The 18,235-nt window shown below is 37.2% G+C and overlaps 1 long non-coding RNA gene across 1 annotated transcript in view; it reads right to left on the reverse strand.

Moving 5' to 3' along the window:
- The window catches only part of LOC147914252 (uncharacterized), a 47,933-nt gene extending 32,628 nt beyond the window's left edge, over positions 1-15,305 (reverse strand). Inside the window, exon 1 of the long non-coding RNA XR_015555610.1 lies at positions 15,156-15,305. This is a non-coding gene — a long non-coding RNA (uncharacterized LOC147914252). The remainder of the gene's footprint in view (positions 1-15,155) is intronic.
- Between the last annotated feature and the right edge of the window lie 2,930 nt (positions 15,306-18,235).

Genomic DNA, 18,235 nt, shown 5'->3' on the forward strand with positions numbered 1-18,235 from the left:
TGTGTTCTTGCCTCACATCCATTCCTTCTTCACCCCATGCTTGAACTTAGGTGGCAAATAACCTTTCCCTGTTTTGGGGTTTGTGGGAGAAAAGGAACCTTCACTGTAAGAGAACCCACAATGGGTCAGGCACGTGGATGCACAATCTCATTGAACAGAATTGTTATAAAACCATTATGATGACAAGATTAAAGATGAGGAACCTGCAGCAAAACCGATCAGATTCTCCCTTTACTACATTTACTTGTCATGTGGCCCCTACCTCAATCTCTTCACTGGTAAGAAGGTTTTTGCCTCACACACCCACCTCTTAGTATAAGTCTAAAAATTAAATAAAATGAGGCACATTGAACACTGAGCACAGTCTCTGGCACCTATGAAACTCTAAGAAATGTAGGCTTTAAAAAGATATGTGAGGCATAGGTTATTACCATTTAAAATATGAAAAATCTGAGTTCATGGGGAAAAGGATCTTGAACTAGAACAGACAACCACGTTTGGGAAGCAGTTCTGCCTGCTCCTGAGGCCCCACATCTCTAACCCATCTCATGCTAATCCTGAAGATATCCTCAAAGCTGACTTCTAACTTGTTAACCTTTCCTCTTGCATAGCCACATAGTTCTCAAGAATGAGCTCTGTAAACCATGCACATTCATATCTGTGTGTATTCAGGTTTTAGTGTCTTTGAATAAATCTTTGCCTTAAATAAATTAAATGAGAATTTGATTTCAATGCCCATTGGTATTTGACCCTAACATGATGTTCAAAAGTTTGACTCCAAGCCTCATGATAACCACAAAGCAAAAAACCTATAGAAGAAAAATGCACAAAATATAAAGAGAAAGATATCAAAGCATACCACTACAGAAAATCATCAAATCATGAAAGAAGACAGCAAGAGAGAAAGAAAGGAACAAAGGATCTTCAAAATACCCAGAAAACAATTAACAAAAGGGCAATAGTAAGTCCTTATTTAATAATTATCCAGCCTTAAAAAAGAAGGAAATCCTGTCATTTGCACCAATATGGAGGAACTTGGTGAACATCATGCTAAGTGAAATAAGCCAGACACAGAAAGGCAAATATCACATGATCTCACTTAGATGTGTAGTCTAAAAAAAAAGTTGAACTCATAATAACAGAGAGTAGAATGGTGGTTACCAGAGGCTGGGGGTGGGGGAAAAGGAGAGATCATGATTAAAGGATACAAAGCTTCAGTTATAAAGTTAATAAGTTCTAGAGACCTAATGTACAGCATGGTTACTATATTTAATATTAATATATTTTATATTTGAAATTTGCTAAAAGAGTAGATCTCAAGTGTTCTCACCACACACACACAGACACACACAAATTGTAACTATGTGAGGTGATGGATATGTTAACTAGTTTGATTTTGGTAACCATTTCACAACGTTTACATATACCAAAACATCACGTTGTACACCTTAAATATATGCAATTTTTATTTATCAACCATGTCTCAGTAAAGCTGATAAAATAAAATCTTCTGAACTAAATTATATTAGAGATGTAACATATCAACTAAACAGTTCTTAGAGGGAAATGTAAGCCATTTGATCCATATATTAGAAAAAGAGGTAAGTTGAAAATAAATTATTAGAGATTCATATTGAAACAGTAGACAAAGGTTAGCACATCAACTCAAATACAAATACAGCGAACTCAAATACAGCAAATCTGATAAATAATAAAGATGAAGAGAAGAAATCAACAAAATACAAAAGAAATTTTCTACAAAGAAAGTAAAAAAGAGTTTGACTCCTCTCCTGAAATGATATCTGGGCACACAGAAATTACAGAGACCAAAAAGTGATCATTACACAAGAAATTAATTCACAATGGCTAGTATAAAGCAGGCCAAGTGTATGAAAATATATGAATATATGGTCCTTATTATACTAAACCATAAGTTATATAATATCCCTTATTTCACTCTGTCTTGCTGCAACGTCACATTCAAAGAAAAGCAGACCAGCAATCAAAAGTAAACAAAATCCAGTCTAGTGTTAACTGAGCCTCTTGCTAGCCAAATGCTCTATCCCATTACATTTTATTATGTAACTATTTCATAAAGAGTTATTAATTCTAAGCCATAAATGTATATGATTGAAACATTTCCAAATGTTACAAAACGAAATAAAACATGAAGTAAAAATCCCCTAAAATATCCCCCAAAGGGAAATATTTCTGAAGATTGATATTCTAATGGTTCTCTTCATGTCTAAATAGTGTAACCCCATTTCTTTATTTTTGAAGTTAAAATTGTACCTAGAAAGCCTTGATTTGACTGGTGAGGATTTAACTTAGTTGCTACATCCCCACACTTTCTGTTCTTCTTCCCACTTTTTGCTAGTAATATTATTCTTTAGTTCTCCTATTATTGGCTTTATAATATGAAATAATATATGAAAATATTTTATTTCTATCTATTAACGTTAGACATTATTTTAGATTGCTCATGGTGTTGAAGATACCTCACCTCCTCAACCCAACACATCTGTCTACTCTGTCAGTTATTCATTATGCTTACATTGTCAAGGATGTCAATTCTGTTATAATGTTAGAAGATGTGTCTCAAGGGATTCTTAGAACATGGTGACCTGATTTGTTTCCTTTCTAACCTCTACTCTGAACTTTAATGTATCTAATTCTCCTGTGTTGAGGAGCTGCTAATACTTCTAGGCAGGTGCACAGGTAAGGACTTTAGCTCTATGCTGTGAGGTTTTTTTCTTGACTGAGAGAGAAATTCCGGGAGGTCTTTAAGAATTTTCTGGCTTTCAGAAACCTATGGAGCCCTTGAAGAGTCAACATTGGCCCCATACAAGTGTATGAGGCTCACTTCCACCAAAGAGATTAAAAAGGAAGTTGAATGAGTATGCTGAGCCCTCCCTGTTCTTTAGCCTAAGAGTGCGTAGATATAGGTAAGCCATGAAGGTTTCCACCACGTGACTCAAAAAAGAACTGGCAGACTGTTCACTCATATATAGCTGGCCAAATGGGATAGAAACTGCATCAAATTCACATGCAGAGAAAAGATTAACAAGTTTAAAACCAGGATTTCCCAAATAAAATATTCCATGTAAAAATTTATGACCACTATTCAGACCAAATTTAGTAACCTGAAGAATGGATAAAGGATGAAAAATTGAATTGATTAAAGAAAAAATAAAACAGCAAAATAATTCTGAAATTAAAAAAAAAAAAACTTAAGTCTGCAGATCTAAATGAGTCATTGAATCCACGATAGATTGATGATAAAAGTCACTCTCCTAGGTATATCCAGGTAAAATTCCTGAAGACTAGGGGTAAGAAAAGACCTTACAAGCCTCCAATAGGAAGGAGCAAAATATTAACAAAGGAAAAAAGAATCAGACCAACAATTCACATCTTATCTGCAAGACTAGAAGCTAAAATATAGGAGAATACAATTTATAAATTGGAATGCACACAGAAGTCCTCACACACTTCTGAGAGAAAAAGGTTGCACCCCAGTAATTATATACCAAGTCAATCTTTCTATTTCAGCCCAACATGTAGAACTTGGAAGTTGTCATTCCAACCTTAAAACAAGAGAAGGCTCTTTTCTGCGCATGCATCAGAGTGAAGGTCCCCTGCGTGTGTGTAGCTTTCTAAATTCCCCAGAATACACCGGGATTTTTGAATGCCTTAATTTCCCAAAGCAATTCTCTCTCCAGTTTTTCCTTCTAGACTTTCAACACCCTAATGTTTGCCTCAGCTATACCCTCTGCCTCCAGGAGGCAGCAAGTTTTTCATTTTCCATTCAAAGTTTTCAATGAATACCCACAGTTCCTGTCCTGAGTGGGTTCTGAGTCAGGTAAAATAAGGGTAAATGCCTTGTGCCAGTCCCTTAGTTATACCCCTGATTGGTTAGAACAAATAAACACAATTCTTTGAGAATAAAGTCTGCTCTGGGACTGGCTCACACACTGCGAATGTAGGCTACCATTTTCAAGACCACTGTTGAGTCAACAAAGGGTTACAGCAAAGGCAAGTAAAAATGCCACAAAACTTTCCTGCCATCTTTAAATTTCCTTTTTCTTGATTCAGTGTTCACTTGGTTGCTGTAAACCTTTGACTATTTTCCAGAGTTCTGACAAAGTTAATTCTGACACTTTCTCTTGATTTTTCACTGTTTCCATGTAGGAATGGGCACTTGGAGCTGCCTACTCTGTCATTTTCCCTGGTGTCACCCACCCTTCCTAATTCATGAATCTTAGCATATACTTACAGTTGAGTAATTTTATCAGCTTGTTCTCTGCCTGTAGAATTTTGGGAGTCCAACAGTCTTCTTTCATTTATTTCTGTTTCTGTCACTTTTAGTCCAAGCTGGCAGTTTTTCTGCAGATGTAACATTCCCAGTAACCTTGTGGGTCTCCTGTGTATGTCTTGGGATTCATTCCATTAGATAAGAGACTCGTCCAAAGATCTTTTCTGGATAACTCTATCTCTATTCATGGCTTCTGCTTAGGTGGCTAAGGGGATCCATTAGTCACATGCCTAATCTCTTCAAAGAGGCCTCTGAGTGATTGATTACTATGACCTTTTGATCCTTCCAAGGCTTTAGCAAAAGGTTGTCTAGCCACGCACTTAGCTTTCTTTCTAGAGCCAGCTTTACTGACAGTGAATCTCATAATTTTAATGTCTTGTGCAAAATGGACAGGCTGAGAACTTCCAAATTATCAAATCCTGTTTCCTTTTTGCCTAACAGTCCTGCCCTCAGTCAATCTCTTTCCTCTTGCATTTTACTATAAGCTGCAAGACGAACCCAGGCCACACCTTCAACACTTTGCTTGGAAATATCCTCACATAAATATCCAAGTTCATCATTTACAAGTTCTGATTTACATGTAACTGTAGAACACAGTTCTGCTAAGCTTTTTACCACTATATATTATAACAAGGATCACCTTTTCTCCAGTTTCCAATAACATATTCCATAACATATTCCAATAACATATTCCATTGCTAGCAGCACTTTTAATGTCTGTATTTCTACCAAAAGTCTCTTTGTGATTATTTAGATATTCTCTAAGATGATTTAGTTTTTCTCTACCATGCTCCTCAGTTCCTTCTGAGTCCTAACTAACAAAGTTATTAACATCCATATTCCTTCTAACAATTGTTCAAGGCTTTATCTATCATGCTCCTTATAATTCTTCTAGCCACTGCCCATCATCCAATTCTGAAGCCACTTATACATTCTTGGGTATTTGTTATAGCAACACCTCACTTCCAGGAATCAAAATCTCTATGTGTTACTTAGTGCTAGTTTACCACAAATTTAGTGGCTTAAAACAACAGAAATTTATTACCTAAGGTTAATAATATTAGTTCTGAAGGTCACAAGTCCAAAATAGATCTTTTTTGATCTGAAATCAAGCTGTCAGCAGAACTGTGTTGATCCTGGAGGTTCTAAGGAATATTGTACTTCCAGCTTCTACAGGTTACCTGTATTCTTTGGTTCATAGCCTATGCCCCCATCTTCAAAGTGCCTCACTCCAACTTCCGTTTCTGTTACCTCATCTCCTTTTTCTTTTCTCATGTACCTCTTCCCTCTTATAAGCACCATTGTGATTAGATGAGTTGACCCAGATAATCCAGGATAATGTTCCCATCTCAAGATGCTTAACTTCATCATGTCTGTAAAGTCCTTTTTTCCGTAGGAAATAACATACTCAAAGATTCTAGGGATTAGGACATGAATATCTTTGAGGGAGCCATTATTTTGTCTACCACAAGCTCACTTATCTTTTTTTTTATTCTTTTTTTTTTCCTCTCCAGGTTTCAGTTTTTGTATATTCTATTAATCTGTTCAATTTGCTAATCCAATCTGCTGTCATCTTTTGAATCTTTTGTTAAACCCATCTATTTTGTTCTTATTTTTATATATTATATTTTTCAGTTCTAAAATATCCATTTGATTCTTTTTTTATCAGATCCAATTATCTGTTGAGATTGCCCATCCTTTCATCTAGCTTATCTATATTTTTCCTCTATTTTTTTAGCACACTGATTATAGTTGTTTTTAAAGTCCTTGTCTCTTAACTCCAATTTTTGGGTCATCAGTGTGTCTGGTATCATTAGTTTTCCATGCAGCATAACAAATTACCACAACTTTAGCAGCTTAAAACACACACATTTATTATCTCACAGTTTCTGTGATTCAGCAGTCTGTGCATAGCTTAGCTGGAATGTCTGCTTAGGGCCTCACAAGGCTGCTTATTCCAGAGTGTATAATAAGAGTTTCAAGATATTGACCAGGCTTCATTCCAATCTGGAGACTCAGTTGAGAGAAAATCAGCTACCAGCCTCATTCATATTCTGGGCAAAATTTATTTCCTTGCAACTGTAGAACAGATGTCTTCATTTTGTTGCTGTTTGTTGGCCAGAAGCCACTCTTAGCTCCTGGAGTCAGCCTAAACACGGCCATTTACTTCCTCAAGCCATCAAGGAGAATCACTAGCATGAGTCTCCAAATGAACTCATATAATACAATGTTATTTCACAGATGATAGCCCATCACGTTTGCCATATTCTGTAAGTTATAAGTAAGTCACAAGTCCTGCCCACACTCAAGAGGAGCTCAGGAGCCTGAACACAGGAGTTATTGGTCATTGGGGATCACCTTAGGGTTTGTCCACCACATGGCTTTTATTATATGGTTTTTTTCCCGTTGTTCATAAGTTTTACTTTATGGTATGTAATTTTTATTGTATGCCAGATATTGGGTAAAATGGATTATAAAGGCTCCAAGTGATGTTATTTATCTTCAACCAGAAAATGTTCTCCCTTTCTCCAGATAGCAAATATCTTACCACTTCAATCTACCAAGGCATTTTGCTGGTTCACGGCTTTGTTTCAATATTAGTAATGACTCCACCTATATCTAATTTTTCCCTGTTTTTTAGAGATAGCCCTCCAGGCTTTTTCTTGAGATTCTGATGGGTCTCAATAGCCACGGCCCTAAAAGAATGGGGCATTCCAGCTCTGCCCTTTAGAGTTTCCAATCTCTGCTCTCCAGCCTCCTGACTCATATAGGTTCTGTAATGTCTTAAGGGAGAGACCATCTGTGTGCCTGGGGCAACCTGTAGATCACTATTATATCTGTTTTCTAAGTACCTCAAGAGTACAAGAAATCTCTTTCTGCTTTTTGGAAGCTTCTGCCTAGCTCTTCAGCCTCTCACACAGCTCTAGTATTCCAATGCTCTATGGGGAACCCTGACGTGTGTTTGGGGTCCCTCCAATTCCAATTTGTAATTCCACCTCTGCACAAATGATAGAAGCTCTGCTAGTTCTGCTGATTCAGCTACCCCCAGAAAGTCTTTCTTTTTGGGACAAGCCTGATTCTCATTCTGTTCCAAAATTGACAAATGCACCCAAGGGGAAAATGGCTGACAATTATCAACCTTCTCCAGAAACCAAAAGCCTGCTCTCTCTCTAGAATATCAACTCGTCTGATATGTGTGCTTTTCTTGGTTCTCTAATGCCTTTAAAATTATTATTTTAATAAAGTATTCAATTTTTCTAAGTTTTGCATCAAGGGCATTGGTCTGCAATGACTTACTGATTACTCCCCAAGAGCAGAAGTTTTCCAGCTCATTTAATCTTAACTTCACTGCTATTGGATTTGGCTTTAAATTGGCTGTGGTTGAATGTGATTTCTATTATCCCCAACTTTTCTATATTTCTTTTCTCTCTTTTAATCTTCTGGGTAAACTAAGTGGTTTATTTTATTTTATTTTCCTCCCCACTAGTTTTCAACTTATACTATCTTTTTCTATTCTTTGTCACTCTAGAAATCAGGACATAAACTCTTAACCTATTAATATCCAATATTAAACAATAACTCATATTTCTTCTCAGACAATCCGTGGAACACTTTAATTCCATATACCCCCCAAATCTCCATTCCAGACTTATATCCTATTGTTTTATTTTACTTTCATATGTTATAATGTTAAGACAATATTATTACATGCATACCAATTAGAGATGGTTCTATTTTCTGGATGAATCCAACAAGTTATGCTTATAAAGTGACTCATATTTCTCTGATAACAATTTTTGCCTTAAATGCCATTTTGTTCAATATTAAGAAGTAGATTGATTCCCTTTAGTTGGTATTTGCATATAATGTCTTTAACCATCTTTTCACTTTTAATCTTTCTCTATATTTTGTTTTTACATACATCTGTTGTAAACACCATCTAATTTTTCATCCAATCTATCAACTATAAAGTTAATCCATGAATTTTCCCTATTTCTGAATAATATATGAAATATAGGACATTTTAGTTCTACTCAACCCTCTCAATCTATTTATTGTGTTTTCATAATTTTGATTCTTTTAAGTATGTTTTTATGTCTCACAAAACAGTTTTTATTTAATCCTGCCGGCTCTTAATTTGATATACCCACTTTTATCACATTCTTTATTGCTTCCCCATCACAGACTTTCATCACAGAAAAATGTGGTTGTTTTTTCCACTAAAGTATATCCTTTAGAATTTCTTTTCATCCTTTCATGAGATATGCTGATGTCCATACCTCTAGGAATTTTCCTTTTTGAAAAATACGTGAAGAGGCTGTATTTGTATTTTATTCTTAAAATATATTTTTGATGGATATTGATTTCTAGGTTGCATTTACTTTTTAAAAATATGTTGAAGAAGTTATTTCACTGGATTATGGCTTCTGATGTTGCTCGTGAAAAATCACTGTCAGTGTAACAGTTACTCTGTTAAAGGTAAACATCTTGTTTTCCCTCTGGCTGTTTTCAGCTTCTCTCTTCCTTTGTGATTTTATCTAGATCACCATTCTTATTTATTATATGGAATAATGTTATTTAGAGCATTTCTGGAAAAAAACAAGGTCTATTATCTTTTCAAATTCATATAACTTGCTATAATTCCTTTTCCTTAATTGTCTCTGTCCTCTCCTTTGAAAACCAGATAGTAATCAGACATCTGATTAATCAGATACTGGCTTTCCTTAATTGTCACTCTATGTCTCATATATTTTGCTTATATTTTCTCCTTGGATTTACATTTCAAATATTTCCTCACATTATCTTTGTTTTTTTTTTTTTAAACAATTTATTTATTTATTTATTTATTTATTTCCCCCAAAGCCCCAGCAGATAGTTGTATGTCATAGTTGCACACCCTTCCAGTTGCCATATGTGGGACGCGGCCTCAGCATGGCCTGAAAAGGGGTGTGTCAGCGCACGCCCATGATCCGAACCCCGGGCCGCCAGCAGCGGAGCACGCACACTTAACCACTAAGCCACGGGCCAGCCCCCTCACATTATCTTTGAACATGCGTGTTATTTAAATAATCATATTTCTAATTTCCAAAAGTTTGCTCCTTCTCCTTGTTCATTTTACATAACTGTTGTTTATGGATGGAATACATATCGTTGTTTATGGATAGAATACACTCTTGAATCTATCCAAACATACTAATTATAGTTTATTTGTCACTGTTTATTGACTTATTCCCAAATAATTCTGATGTGACCTTTTTTTGCATTTATTTTCAGTTATATTGCAGATTTTTCTCAAGTAGCTGCTCACCCTAGATTGCCCCTTCATAGTTCATATACACAATAAGGCTAATTGTGAGCCATTTTTATATGTGTAAGCTTGTCCTCAGTTAGCTTTCGATTTACGATGTTTGAACTTTGAAGACAGAAAAAATATATATGCTGGAACGCATGGTACTGAAGTTTACTTCTCACATTCTCTCTTTAAAAGAAGTCACTTGAGCAAAAAGAGGGAGTAATTGAAAAAACAAAGATATGATATATATGTGCCAACTCAGGAAATTAGAAAAACAAAATTATAAGATGACAGCTCTGTAGCCAGCATAGCAACAACCAGTTCACACTATAGAAGAAGAATGAAGGTTCCAGAGATAAAGTATAGATAACATAATCCTCATCTACCATAGCTGTAAGATAATAGATGAGGTCTAAAGTCGATAAATTATAGTAGCATAATACTATTAAATAACAATCATTCAACATTTTATTTTATTTGGTGGCATTATTTTTTCTGGAACATAGATTTGACCATCTTCTGTTTATTACCGTGTTTCTTCCATTTATCTTACAGTATCCTTGCATGGAAACTAAGCTAATCATTTTCGTATTTTAAACTTTGGAACGAGTTAGATGGTCTTTGTCAATTATTTGCTAAAAAACAAAAATAAAAAAAATAACAACAACAAAAAGCCTAGGTGGCTTTTTGAGACCAGAGGAATGAACCAGGAAATAGGTAGCTTGCATGAAAATATTTTAACTCTGAATACTTTCTCACCAACACTAACAGTGTGCCCTGGCCATACATAGTATCCTAGGATAGCAGGCTAATTGAGGAGCCCCTGTATGTTCCAGGGAAAGTGGGTTGATATTACCTGTCAGCTGACTTAAATTGTCAGTAGTGGCACTGATCACTTGTCAACAGAGCTCCTCTATCTGCCACATCTCTGGCCTTCTCCTTCCATGGATGGTGGAATGAACGTTCAGTTCCTCACCTGACCCCTGTGATGTTCCACAAAGCTCAAGATATGCCTGCAGGCTGCCAGCACAATTAGATATTGATGTTCCAAGAAAGGGATCATTAGTTTGGCCCTGCAGGATGTGCCACCTTTCCTAGAGAACTCAGTGTGCTATTTGAATTAGAGGTAATGAGGCCAATGCACACACAAACACAAACACACATAGTCAAAGTCAGTTAAGGCCATGTTTGGAGTAGTAATGGGGTATTTCTCCCAACCAGAGTTGTATCAGTGGAAGTTTCATGGGAAGCCTGAAATCCCACCACTACCCAATAGTAATGAGGAGCTTCTCCTCTCCACCATGTCCACAGAGACCTAGTAGAGAGCCTGGACTTCCACCCTTAACAGGTAGAAATGAGGTGGTGCCAGTGGAGTGGTATCAAAACAGGTCTGATAAAATAAAATATTTAATTAAGATTCAGGGTCTCGTGACATAATACTCAAAATGTCCAGGTTTCAACCTTAAAAAATCACTTGTAATACTAATAAACAGAATGATCTCAACTTAAATGAGAAAAGAGAATCAATGAATGCCAGCACAGAGATGGTACAGATGTTTGAATTATCTGACAATGATTTTAAAGTAGCCATCATAAAAATGCTTCAACAAGCAAAAATTAACACACTTGAAACAAATTTTTACAAAAGGAAGGGAAGACTACAAACAAATAGAAAGCCTCAGCAAAGAGAAGATATAAAGAAGAATCCAATGAAAATTTTAGAAGTGAAAAATTCAATAACAAAAATAAATAACTCAACAGATAAGTTCAACAGCAGAATGGAGGGGAAACAGGAAAGAATCAGTAAACTTGAAGGTAAGGCAGAAGAATTACTCAATCTGAACAAGAGAGAGAAAATAGAATGAAAAATAAATGAACCAAGCCTCAGTAACCTATAGGATTATAGCAAAAGATATAACATTCATGTGACCCAGAAAAAAAGAAGATAAAAAGTGTGGGGCTGTAAAATGATTCAAGGAAATAATGGCCAAAAGCCTCCCAGTTTGAAAAAAGACAAACCCACAGATTTAAGGTGACTAAAGCAGGAAAAACCCTCCCAAGACGTGCACCCCAAGACCCATCAAATTCACTTTTCTGAAATTCAAGACAAAGAAAAAAATTTTTGTGATTGCCAGAGAGAAAATATTCATACCTATAGAAGAAAATCAATTCAAAGGAAAGCAGATTTTTCATAAGAAACTACAGAGGCCAGGAGGAAGTGGCACAATATTTTTAAAGTGCTGAAAAAATATTAAGTATCAATCCAGATATCTGCCTATATCCAGGAAAATATCTTTCAAGAATGAAGAGCAAATAAACACATTCTCAGTTGAAGGAGAAAAAAAAAATGGTTACATGAAGACCTATCTAAATGAATGGCCAAAGGAAGTTCTTCACGTGGAAAGGAAGTGGGGAAATAAAGGAATCTTGGAATATCAGTAAAGAGGATAGAACAGAAAGAACAGAAATATGAGTAAATACAATAGACTTTCCTTGTATTTTTTAGTTTTCTAAATTATGTTTGACAGTTGAAGCAAAAATTATAACACTCTATTGTGGTTCTCAACATAGGTAGAGGAAATATTTAAGTCAATTGTGTTTGAAATGGGGAAGGTCAAAGAGACATAAGGAAGATAAGATTTCTAAACTTCACTTAAACTGGTAAAATGATGCATCAGTAGACTGATAAGTTATGAGTACAAATGTAATACTGAGAGCAACCACTACAAAAGCTATACTAAGAGGTACACTCAAAAATACTATAGATAAATCAAAATGGAATTCTAAATAATGTTCCAGTAACTCACAGAATGGCAGGAAAAGGAAGATAGAGAAACCAAAAAAAAAAAAAAGGAAATAAAAATAATACGAAATGTTTAAGCCTTAACATATCATTAATTACACTTAAGTTTATATGATCTAAGTACACAAATTAAAAGATGAGGATTGTCAGAGTGTCTACAAGAAAGTCACGTCAAATTTAATGATATAAATAGGTTGTAAGTAAAAGAATGGAAAAAGATATACCATGCAAACATTAATCAAAAGATAGCAGGAGTGGCTATATTAATATCAGAAAAAGTAGACTTCAGAACAAAGTAAATTATCAGGATTATAGAAGTCATTACCTAATCATAAAAGGGCAACTATACCAAGAAGACAGAGCAATCCTAATACATATGCTCCAAACAACAAAGCTGCAAAACATATGAAGAAATAATCGCAAGAGTTGAAAAGGAAAAATAGACACAAACACAATTATATTTGGGGACATCACCACTCATTCTCAGCAACTGACAAGAAAGAAAATCGTCAACATCAACAGAGGAACTCAACAACACCATCAACCACAGGATCTAAGTGGCATTTATAGGGTACTCCACCCAACTACAGCAGAATAAATATTTCTTTCCAGCTCCCATGGGTCATATATCAAAATTTCAATATTTTTATAATTATAAAAACTTCTTTTAAGGATCAGCATTTGTCTGTCTCAGTGAACATTCCATGTGCATGTGAAAAGAATGTGTATTCTGCAGATGTTGGATGTAGTGTTCTATAAATGCTAATTAGATTGAAGTGGTTGCTAGTATTATTCAGATTTGTCATATTCTTACTGAATTTTTTGTCTAGTCGTTCTATCAATAACTGACAGTGAATGGCAAAATTTCCAACTATGATCATGGATTTGTCTATTTTTAATTTAGTTTTGTTCATTGTTATTTCATGTCTTTTTAAGTTCTGTTATCAGCTGCTTCATGCCTGTCTGATGGATTGACCCTTTCATCATTAGGAAATGGCCTTTGCTATCTCTAGGAAACACTCCTTGTCTTTGAGTCAAGTATGTCAGATATTAATATGGCCATTCCAGCTTTCTAATGCTTACTGATTGCATGATATAGCCTTTTCCATGAAAACAGTTTCTCCCCAATTGTTCTATGTCTTCATCACAGGTCTATATTCTTTTAGACAGAATATAGTGGGATCATGCTTTTCTTACGCAATCCAACAATATCTACTTTTCAACTGAAGTGCCTAATCCATTGAAATTTAATGTAAATAGCAATATTATTGGAATTATGATCACCATTTGCTATTTATTTTTGTGCGTGTAACATTGGGTTTTCTTTTTGTTTTTCTATTTCTCTTTTTTCCTGCATGACCAATTTCTCTCTCTCTCTTGCTCTCTTTCTCTGTCTCCCTCTCTCCTCCCATCTCTTACACACACACACACACACACAGACACACACACTCATGATTAGACTGGCGTTAGTTTGGATAACCTGACATCTTTACAATATTGAGTGTTTTAATTGATGAACAAATTATGTTCCCATTTTTGAAGTCTTTTTATATTCCTTCCAAAATAATTGTTTTTAGTATATAAATCTAGAACATACCTTGTTAGATTTATTCTTGGGAATTTCATGTTTGTGAAGCCATTATAAATTGTGTTTTTATAAAATTTTCATTTTCTATTTTTTTTTGCTGATCTGTAAAAAAGAAGTTGTTTATCTTGTAATGATCTTATATCAAGTAACCTCACAAAATTCACTTTTGTATTCCAGTAATTTTCCAGTTCTTTTTCATTTTCTACATACATAATCGTGTCATTAAAGAAATAATGACAGATTTGTCCTTTCTTTCCAAATCTATGCTTTAAATTATTTTTTTCATATTATTGCACAACATAGTCTCCCCAACAGAATGTCTGAATAATCTTGATGTCAAGGAATAACTTTGAGTAGTTGACCATGAAGTGTTATACTTTCTGTTCTTTTAAGATACTCTTTATCAAACTATAAAGGTTTCAGCTACATCTTTTGAGATAATCACATGATTTTTCTCTTTTCATTTCTCTTTTTTATTGAATTAAATTAATGAATTTTTAAATGTTAAGTGACACACTCAGGGAATAAACTCTCCTTGGTGATAATGTATTATTCTTTTTTTATACAGGTGGTTTTGATTTGTTAATATTTTGTTTACAACTTTTGGCCCTAGGTTTATAGAAGATGGGTTTAAAATGACTGATTCTGGAGAGAGCAGTCAAGATGGCGGCGTAAGCAGACTCAGAACTCATCTCCTCCCGTGGACACAGCCAATTTACAACTACTCGTGGAGAAATTACCCCTGAGACAGAACTGAAAACTGGATAAGAGGAACTCCTGCAACTACGGACAATCCTAACTGAGGTGGAAGAGGCAGAGACTCCCTTCTGGAGAGGAAAAACACCGCCTTCACAAGCCACCAGCTTCACAGCCACCGGGAGCAGCGCACAGGTCCGCAGCCCTCCCTGGAGGAGCGGGGCCCTGAGCCGGGAGAGCCCCCGCTGTGGGCATTTTGTGGACCCAGCACAATCGAGACCAGCGGCATAATATCTGACTTTGCCTGCTACTAAAACATTGGGGACTACCCGCAGAAAACCCGGTTCACAAAGAAACTAAAACCGGCTCTTAAAGGGCCCACGCGCAAACTCACCCATTTCTGAAAGCATCCTAAAATCACCAGAAAGAAAGGTGCAGAGTGCTGTGGTGAAAAGAGACTCACCTAATAGGCCCTGAGTGCATCTTGGTGAGAGGTGAGACCTCTCCAGGGACTGGGACATTGGCGGCAGCCATTGTTGTGGTCTGGTCTGGGCGTACTGACATAGACGCCATTGGAGTCCTCCCAGAGGCCTGCTAGCCCAGGGTCTGCCCCACCCGCTAGAGCACCGATTTAATGCAGCTCAGCCAGGGCAGGCAGCCCACCCTAGAGACTGGCCCCACCCAACAACAAGCCCTCAGGCAACTTGTGGGCCTGCATAGATTGGTGACTGGATTCTCTGCAGCCTGGCAACTGAGCCGACTTTAGCAGGGCAGGGTGTGCACAAGGAGCGGGTGGAGAGTGTGGGGCAGTGGTGGAGTGTGTGGGGCTCCTGCCATGGAGAGACTGGGTCCGCTTGGGGAGGTCGGGGCATGCACATGGGCCAGGACTGTGTTGACTGTGTGTGGACCTGTGGGCGGCAGGGCTTGTCAGCTGCAGAAGACTTGTGCTTCTCAAAGACCCACATAGGGGGTTTGCCCCACCTTCCAAAGCCTGAAACAATTGGGTGCTCCCATGCCTGAGGCCAGCCCCACACAGCTGCAATCCTCAGAGAGCTGACAAGAGACCTAATAGGCTAGAGGCTTACAGCAATTGTAAGGCCCTGAGCCTAACAACCTGCCATGCTGGGGGCCTACTCACTTAAAAGAAATACTGCAACACAAATGTGGTATTAGAACTTGCAGCCAACTGTGCTGGGGCTCCCCACACCTGATAAAGGGACTGAAGGGCCCACAACAACTACAAGCAGCTGAGCATTACAACAGCTGGACAGCAGCATAACTCGGCCTCCCTGGGTGCCTACAGGGAGAGCAAACAGGCCACAACAGAAGGACACACGTAGCCCACATAGGGGTCACCCCTGGAACATTGAGAACTGAGGGAAGCACACTGCATAACTCCTAAGGCATCACTTACATAAGGTCACCTATCCAAGAGCAGGAGACGTAGCTGACCTACCTAATACGTAGACACAAGCACAGGGAAAGAGGCAAAATGAGGAGGCAAAAGAATACATTCCAAGTAAGGGAACAGGACAAAACCCCAGAAAAGGAGCTAAGTGAAACAGAAATGAGCAACCTACCCAACAGAGAGTTCAAACTAAGAGTGTTAAGGATGCTCACTGATATGGGGAGAAGAATAGATGAACTCAGTGAGAATGTCAACAAAGAAATGGAAGATATGAAAAAAGACCAATCAGAAATGAAGAATACAATACTGGAAATGAAAAACTCATTAGAGGGACTCAAAAGCAGAGTAGAGGATACAGAAGAACGGATCTGTGAGCTGGACGAAAGACTAGAAGAAATTACCCAAGGTGAACAGGTAAAAGAGAAAAGAATTAAAAAGAGAGAGGACAGTCTAAGGGACCTCTGGGACAACATCAAGCGCACTAACATCCGTGTTATAGGTGTCCCGGAAGGAGCAGAGCGAGACAAGGGTGCAGAGAATCTATTTCAAGAAATAATAGATGAAAACTTCCCTAACCTAAGGAAGGAAACAGACATCCAGGTACAAGAAGCACAGAGAGCCCCAAACAAGATAAACCCAAGGAGGCCCACACCAAGACACATCATAATCAAAATGTCCAGAATTAAAGATAAAGAGAGAATCCTAAAAGCCGCAAGAGAATGTCAAGTTACATACAAAGGAAACCCCATAAGGCTATCAGCTGACTTCTCAGCAGAAACCTTACAGGCTAGAAGAGAATGGCACAATATATTTAAAGTGCTAAAAGGAAAAAACTTACAGCCAAGAATACTCTAACCAGCAAGGTTATCATTCAAAATGGAAGGAGAGATCAAAATTTTCCCAGACAAGCAAAAATTAAAGGAGTTTGTCGCCAAGAAACCAGTGCTACACGAAATGATAAAGGGACTGATTTAAGGGGAAAAGAGAAGACCACAAATAGGAAAAATTATCTATTTCCATGATAAGAATGTAATGGATACAGGGCCGGCCCAGTGGCGCAAGCGGTTAAGTGCACGCGCTCCGCTGCGGCGGCCCGGTGTTCGCTGGTTCGGATCCCGGGCGCGCACAGACGCACTGCTTGGTAAGCCATGCTGTGGCGGCGTCCCATATAAAGTGGAGGAAGATAGGCACCGATGTTAGCCCAGGGCCGTCTTCCTCAGCAAAAAAAAGAGGAGGATTGGCAGATGTTAGCTCAGGGCTGATCTCCTCACAAAAAAAAAAAAAAAAGAATGTAATGGATACAAATGCACAAAAAGAGGTTAGATATGATATCAAAAACATAAAAGGAGGGAGGAGGGGCGTTGAAGAGTACAGCTTTCAGACAGAGGCCAAACTAAAGAGACCATCAATTCTCTATAGAAGAAGAAAGGAACAGAGAAGGACTAACTAAAACACTGAGAAAAAAAAAAGATAAAAAATGGCAGTAAGTACATACTTATCAATAGCTACTTTAAACGTCAATGGACTAAATGCTCCAATTAAAAGGCATAGGGTGGCTGACTGGATAAAAACACAAGACCCATCTATATGCTGCATACAAGAGACACACTTCAGACCTAAAGACACTCACAAACTGAAAGTGAAGGGATGGAAAAAGATACTCCATGCAAATGGCGATGAAAAGAAAGCTGGGGTGGCAGTACTCATATCAGACAAAACAGACTTTAAAACAAAAACTGTAAAAAGAGACAAAGAAGGACATTACATAATGATCAACGGAACAATCCAACAAGAGGATATAACACTTGTAAATATCTACGCACCCAATGTAGGTGCACCTAAATATATAAAGCAATTATTAACAGACATAAAAACTGAAATAGACAGTAACACAATAATAGTAGGGGACTTTAACACTTCACTTACACCAACAGATAGATCATCCAAACAGAAGATCAATAAGGAAACATTGCCCTTAAACGACAAACTAGAACAAACGGACCTAGTAGATATATACAGAGCATTCCATCCAAAAACCAAAGAATACATGTTCTTTTCAAATGCACATGGAACATTCTCCAGGATTGATCACATATTAGGCCACAAAACAAGTCTCCATAAATTTAAGAAGACTG

The sequence above is a fragment of the Ceratotherium simum genome, chromosome 21 (genome assembly GCF_057802395.1).
Source record: "Ceratotherium simum simum isolate JZ-2026a chromosome 21, ASM5780239v1, whole genome shotgun sequence".
In the NCBI taxonomy this organism is placed as follows: domain Eukaryota; kingdom Metazoa; phylum Chordata; class Mammalia; order Perissodactyla; family Rhinocerotidae; genus Ceratotherium; species Ceratotherium simum.